This window comes from Pinus tabuliformis, chromosome X, assembly GCF_031772625.1.
Source record: "Pinus tabuliformis cultivar Carrire ecotype Pingquan chromosome X, CPIR1, whole genome shotgun sequence".
In the NCBI taxonomy this organism is placed as follows: domain Eukaryota; kingdom Viridiplantae; phylum Streptophyta; class Pinopsida; order Pinales; family Pinaceae; genus Pinus; species Pinus tabuliformis.
The window spans coordinates 711,375,478-711,382,904 of NC_142308.1; positions in this window are offsets into that span (position 1 = coordinate 711,375,478).

Genomic DNA, 7,427 nt, shown 5'->3' on the forward strand with positions numbered 1-7,427 from the left:
TCCTCCGACAGAAAGGATGATACTATTTCATCAAATTGCAAGGCATTCACATTGCTACCTATTGCAACAACCAAACTATCCCACGAATTTGGTAGAGAACACAACAAACTCATGCACTTATCTTCATTTGAAGTTTTTATATCAATAGAAAACAACTGCCTTACCATAGTATTAAAGGCGTTCAAATGCTCTGTCACTAAGTCTCCATCCTTCATCCTTAGGTTATACAAATTTTTCCTTAGGAATAGTTTATTCAGCAGAGACTTAGATTGCTACAAAGTCCTTAACTTGTCCCACAAAGCCTTCACTGAAGCTTCCCCTGATACATTCAACAATACTGAATCTGAGATACACAAATGTATTGTGCTCTTTTCCTTCCAATCCAACTTCTTCTAGTCTTCATCGGACATTGTCGTTGGTTTAGTACCCGTATCTACCACGATCCACTGATCTTTATCCACCAGTGGATAAACCATCTTGAGTTTCCACAACTCAAAACTCTGAATATTAAATTTCTCTCTCTCTATCTTTCCACTGTTTGTCACCTTATTTCACTACAAGAATCGATCCCGAAAATCTCCCACTGAACATGGTCTACCACAGGCCCAAGAAAAACCCCTCTGTTGCAAAGGCATCCCCTTGAAGCCAAAACAACTCTGATACTAAATGTAGGTTTTAACCCCTTACATAAATTGCATGCATACGAATTCTAAAAGTAGAAAACAAACAATGGCGAGAGCATAAAACATAAAACAAATAAACACAAAGATTTTCCCCTAGATCCCAAAACTGGGACTACCAGATTCATTTTTCATACAATACATATATATACATGCTGAAGCATCCATAAACCTAATCCATTAACCATAGATTAGAACATAACCCTAGTTCCCTTGACCGGATCTACAAACTACCATGAGCAGAAAAGCATCATGCCCAAAACCATGTGTGAAAACCACGCACAAAACCATAGGTAGGTTCACCCACCTAATATAGGTCCAAATGTTTTTCCCCAGGGTGCTGTCCAGACTCCGTAGAATAAACACAAAGATTTTCCCCTAGATCCCAAAACTGGGACTACCAGATTCATTTTTCATTATATTCCTTTCAATGTTACAATACATATATATACATGCCGAAGCATCCATAAAACCTAATCCATTAACCCTAGATTAGAACATAACCCTACTTCCCTTGACCAGATCTACAAACTACCATGAGCAGAAAAGCATCATGCCCAAAACCATGTGTGAAAACCACGCACAAAACCATAGGTAGGTTCACCCACCTAATATAGGTCCAAATGTTTTTCCCCAGGGTGTTATCCGAACCCCGTAGAGTGGGGATACCAACCCCCTCAAAGCCCCCGACAAGGGGGGATGCCGTGCCCTTTGTGACCCAACATTTGTGGGGCTAGTCGTGGAAAGAATGTAACACACACCCAAAATTGCAATTCTATTTTCTTAAATCCCACCTTCTAAGAGTTAAATCATTAGAGTGGAAAGTTATAGGCTCCAAAATATGGAAACTATGTAAACATGGCACTCCAATAATATTAAAAAATTTGAGTTGGCATCCAAGAAATGGAACACACATTAACATTTGGAAGGATGATTTTGATCCATAAGGACTATTGGAGGAACAAGATGGAATTAGTGAGTTGGCCAATTGGATGCAGTATAAAACATATCGAAGGATAAAATACATTTCTAAATGGGATGACCCGGGGATTTGGAATGGTTGGACATGCTAAAATATACCTCCACATTTACAACAACAATGGAATATGCAAATATATAATTTAAAGGTGATGACCCCAATATCCATATCACCGCAAGATCATAGATCATAGAGAATACACCCTAAACATTGATATACAGTTAAAGCAAGTTACAAGATACTAATTAAAAGGATTTCACATCCAACCCCCAATAAGTTGTGGAGGAGCAAATGACACAGGGATCAGATTCCCAAGGTGAAAAAATTATGTTGGGATTTATCCCATAAACAAATATTAACAGCTAAAAACCTTAAGTAAAGGAATATTGAAGGGCCTTCAAGATGTGTCCTATGCATGTAAGAGGAGGAAAATATTACACATCTTTTTAAATAGTGTAACTTGTGTATTTGGTGTTTGTTTGACTGAGGGTCCCACAAACACCTTTCTGTAGATGGTTGTTTCCTACAAGGAGCATACAAACAATTTGATGATGTTATTTCTTAAACAAGAACCAACAAAGAATTGCATGTAATGAGAACAATGCATGAGCAAGATTAAACTAAAACTAAAACAAACAAAATGAAACAAGCTTAATGAAGCTAAACCACATCAAAAAATATTTAGGAACATGATAATGTTTATTGATTGCTGGTGGTAGAAGAACTACAAATAATATATCAGGACACTTGAATAAAGTTGCTTGATAAATGGTGCTCAAGAGTTCTCACCAAGGATTTCCCTTCCTCAATCTCCTTTGCAAACTCTTTCTCTCTCAAAGAAGCAAACAAAACTCTCAATGGTGGTGGAAACCTCTCAAAAATGGAATGCACGATTGCTTTAGAGAAATTCTGATAGCATAAAAATGCAAAAATTTCTTCTTCTTCTTGGTCTTCCAATGCCTTCTATATATAGAATTTGAGCCCCTCTTTCCCTCCCTTAGCTCATCAATGAGAAAGTGACTTGAGAGAAGGGCAAGGGGATTCCTTTGGGCGCTGTATATCTCCAAAGCGGCTTGAAATCAACTGTCCTTGGGCAGTACTTATCAGGGAATCTCAACTCAAATCATGTAGAGTTGTCCTAGACTATTGACTAGAATTTTGGCGACCCACGTGGTATTGAATTTTTTCCTTTGGAGCGCTCGTGCGGGTTTATTTTTAAATTGGAATTTGGAAAAAAATTGTTTTTTTATTTCTTTCATGATATTTCTATATAGAAAAGCTTCACCTATACATGTTGTTTGATTTTGGGTGTCATCTGACCTATACAAATGTGTGTGTGATTTTTCCATATTAACAGTTGCTCCTTGATGTATGAGGTTAAAAGGAAGTGTATAGCGAAAATACATCACATTTTACTATTATAACGATGGGGTTGGCATGCTTTTTGAGAGAGAGTATATTACTGCACGCATGATTGGGGAGAGGTCCTTGAATGAGAACTCAAATAAAATCATGCTTTGAAGAAAAGATGATGCAAAAGTTTCTATACGAGGTGGGCATGTATCATGCTCATTATGATGACTAGGACTGAAGTATTACAAATATACAAGAAATATCCTATTAAGTCAGCGGTGAAATTGTTGACATGTTGCTAGTTGAAGAAGGTAACTACATTCATTCTTTGGGGCATCTCTAACAAATAGGCTGAAATGAGGGCCTTCATGCATATGATAGAAGGCACCATTGAAGGGGGTGGAATAGCATGCATAGGTCTTCGACTGGATGAGAGAAATGCAACGATCACACCATATGATACTAACCTAACATGAACACTTATGCTGAGTTCGAATGCCAGGGAGGTCGATGAAATCAATGGGAAAATAATGGTTCCCACTATGCCATCCAAGATTATCCCTATAAGGTGGGAGTAACCAACGTACTACTTCAATTATGGAATTTGGGTGTTTATGTCGAGAGAATGAAGTACCAACAACCCAAAATATGATTCCAAGAAATCCATGTGAAATTGGAATAAACAATTGCAATAGTATGGGTCCATAGACATGATGGAAAGAGTTGAAAGTAGGTGAGGGATACAAAAAACTTTCCCAAGGTTGGAGTGTTGATGCAAGTGGTGGTAGTCCAAACAATGGTGCCGAGATAATTCCCCTAAAGCTAGTAGGACATCTAAGGGAGAATGGCCATTTTGACTATCGTGGTATGGTATGAGAAAATGGTGATCAATGGGATGTGTATGATATGGGTAAGAAGAGAGATCCAACCAAGGGCAAGTTAGGGTTGCTGTCAGGTAGTTGACACAGAAATATGGGTGAGAATTATGTTAAAAAATATTTGTACACTTTCCAAAATAATTTGAAAGTGGTTTTGAATGTAAAAACACGTAGACGGGTGCCCCAAGAAAATGATGGCTTGCGTGATGATGCAAGTGGAATTTTTTGTAGAGGGTGGGGGCCCCATTGGTTTGTCTCCGCGTTGGGTGGATGACATGGATGGTCTATTGGAAGATGGATGAATGGTAGACCAAATCTAGAATATGGTGGTGCATTTAGTTCGATTTGATTGTTAACAAGAATATCAGCCTGAGAGTGGGGTTGGTAAGCAATGAGCAAGGAAGAGAAGTATTGGGTTCATCTTCTAGACATGTGGATAAAAATGGCTCTTGGGCTTCAGAGAATGGTCATAGATATCAATATTGTGAAGGGCACTCTGAACTGGGGTAATCCATGTTTGTGAGGATCTATTGACTGACATGGACATTTTCTATGTGCAAGTAGAAGTGATGGTAAATGTGGTTGAGATGGTGGACCCTATGGTTTATTTCATAGAAATGATGTCATGATATGCAAATATTTGGAGGAATCCTATCACGTTGAGTGAAGAATGATACCTTAACTATTGATTGGCACTAGGGGAATGATTTTACTAAGAAGCGGCTAAGAACCTACAACTTCAAAATCCAATACCCCAAGTGAAAAAATCTTCATGCAAACTAGAGCATACTGAAAAAGATGTATGAAAAACATAGAAAGGCGCACTTGAGGGTACTTTGAAATGTAAAACGAGCCCAAGAAAGATATTTTTTACTAAAAGGAACAGAGGATACCATGATGTAGATGAATATGTTCTTATCCCAATGTCATTGATGGTTTTGTGAAACGAGGCCGAGGGCTCTTGAACGGGGTCTAGAAAAATGACAAAAATGGAAATATATAAGGATGTGGGGCCCATATAATCACTTCATTTTCATTTTTTTGATGTGTACTTTGGAGTGGAGCCCACGAGCTATTTTTCTATTGTGGTCAACAAGTGTACCTGGGTAGGGCATGAGGAGAGACAGGTTAGTTGACTTGATGCCCCCTCTGTCAATTCAATAGTCCAAGGTAGGTAGGTCATACAAGGTGTTGTACCAGCCTTTTTAAGAAAAAATATAGGAATCTGTATGAGAAACTACATGATAGTCGCGTGTGTTTGTGTCTCACAGATGAGCGGGGTGTGTGGTTTAGGGTAAAACATTTGTGTGATTTCACAACTATAAGAAAAAGAGTTGTGAGGCCCTCTGAACAAGGACCGCATGGGTAGGTCATGTATATTCATGCAATGAGTGTGACTGTGAGGGAAACAATGACGCAATATATGCGACTATTGGGGACACAATGGCGCAGTATGTGTGATTATGGGGGAACAAGCCGCAAGGCCTCTGGGTAGAGGACCTCACTGGTATTGCATGGAAAGTTGTGTGACACATGAAAATTTAAGGATGACAGGTGCACGATCCACACATTTCTTTTGGAAACAGATGTGTGGGATACCAAAAGTGAATTTTTGGTATATAGGTGGATTTTTATTTTTGTTTTCTGTTTTTGGAGATAACATACCAATTGGGGGTCATGTTGTGGGCAGGATGGTAACATGGAGAGAGCGTGATTGGAATGATCTATGCACAACTGTGGCAACTGATGGTAAGGAATGAGCTCAGCTGGAAGGATGGGGGTTACTGAAGTTTCTTTAGAACCCCTTTTTGAGGTTGTAGGGGGAGTTCTTGCATTTTATGATTAGCCGGTGGGAGCCTATGAGGAAGATATTTGACATTCATCGTACAAATATGGCATTCACCACTGAGGTGGATGTGTACTTTGTGACAAGGTTGGTACCTCGGCCTAAGGTGCTACCAACAAAGCTCCCTCATGGAGGGTTTGGATTAATAACCTGGGCCACAAATACTATGGGGTGGATAATTTTGAAAAAGGGAGCATCAAGATTGCCTCTATCCTAGATTGGCAATGTGGGTAGAAACATCTAGGATAGTGCTCCTTGTTGGGTTAGTGGCCCCAAACCGTATCTCAGGTATAAAGATTGTAGTACTAGAGTGGGTATGGGTGGGCACCTTTTCTAATTGGGCTAGTTTCCTCTATTGAAGGATGGTGATGTAGCTCATGCAGATGGCTTGTGGGGGGGTGAATATCTACTGCTATGGGATCATTCTATGCAACATACTTTACAAGAAGGTGATGATGTAGTGGCCGGTTATAGAAGTGGCCCCTAGGCTACTAAGGGATCCACGAATCCGACGATGGGACACCTTGATCCCCGAAGCAGGCAGAAGAGAGGTAGGGAAATACTAAACGCCAATAGTGCAGGGTTGGTTTATGTCCAACCCTCAATTTATTCTACTCTTCCCTTATGCTAATGTGGACTTCAAGAGAGATACGAATATGGGATTATCCCCAGGTGATGCTTGGGGCCTTATAGATACATGAGTATATTTTCTGCATTTTATGATTTGTATATGTTTTGATTTATGATGGATATTATGTTGCTGCGATGCATGTTTTTTTCATATATTGGAAAGTGAGGGCACCCTCTGGGTAGATTGGTGGGGGATGAGATAGATCCCTGACAACCTGGTGGGGTTGGTGCTGGCAGCATCACCGGTGAGACAATAGTGAGGAGAACCCAATGTAGAGGGCGTGATTGGATCTAAATGCTCCTATAGATAGAGTAGAGGTTGCATACCTTCAGGTAGAGATTGAGAGGCTACGAGCTTGAGAAAAGGTTGTCGAGAAGAGGGAGTATCATGTGCGGGAGTGACTAACAAGTTTATTGATGGGCATGCTCAGTGCATAATGGGTGATTCTAGGAGAGGATTTCATCGAGAGGACGATGGCATGGACAGGGCATGGCATCTAACTTTTTACCGAGTAGTAGTGGTAGTGGCCACTGCTTGGTCGATTTTTCTTCTAGCGCAGAGGGAGGCAGGAGGACTTCCATCAAGTGGTGCAGGGGGTGATGAGCCCAGACCTTATATGCAGGACACGATGTAACAGGGGAGGCACTGATTATGAGGATGCTCCCCTTTTTGGATGACTTATTTTTTTGGTGGTGACCATCTAATGCATATATATTATATACATTAGATGGTCACCACCAAAAAAATAAGTCATCCAAAAAGGGGAGCATCCTCATAATCAGTGCCTCCCCTGTTACATCGTGTCCTGCATATAAGGTCTGGGCTCATCACCCCCTGCACCACTTGATGGAAGTCCTCCTGCCTCCCTCTGCGCTGGATGACTTATTTTTATAGTGATGACCATATAATGTATATCTATATATATATATATATATATATATATATATATACACACATATATACATTAGATGGTCACCACCAGAAAAATAATTCATCCAAAAAGGGGAGCATCCTCATAATCAATGTCTCCCTTGTTACATCGTGTCCTACATCTAAGGTC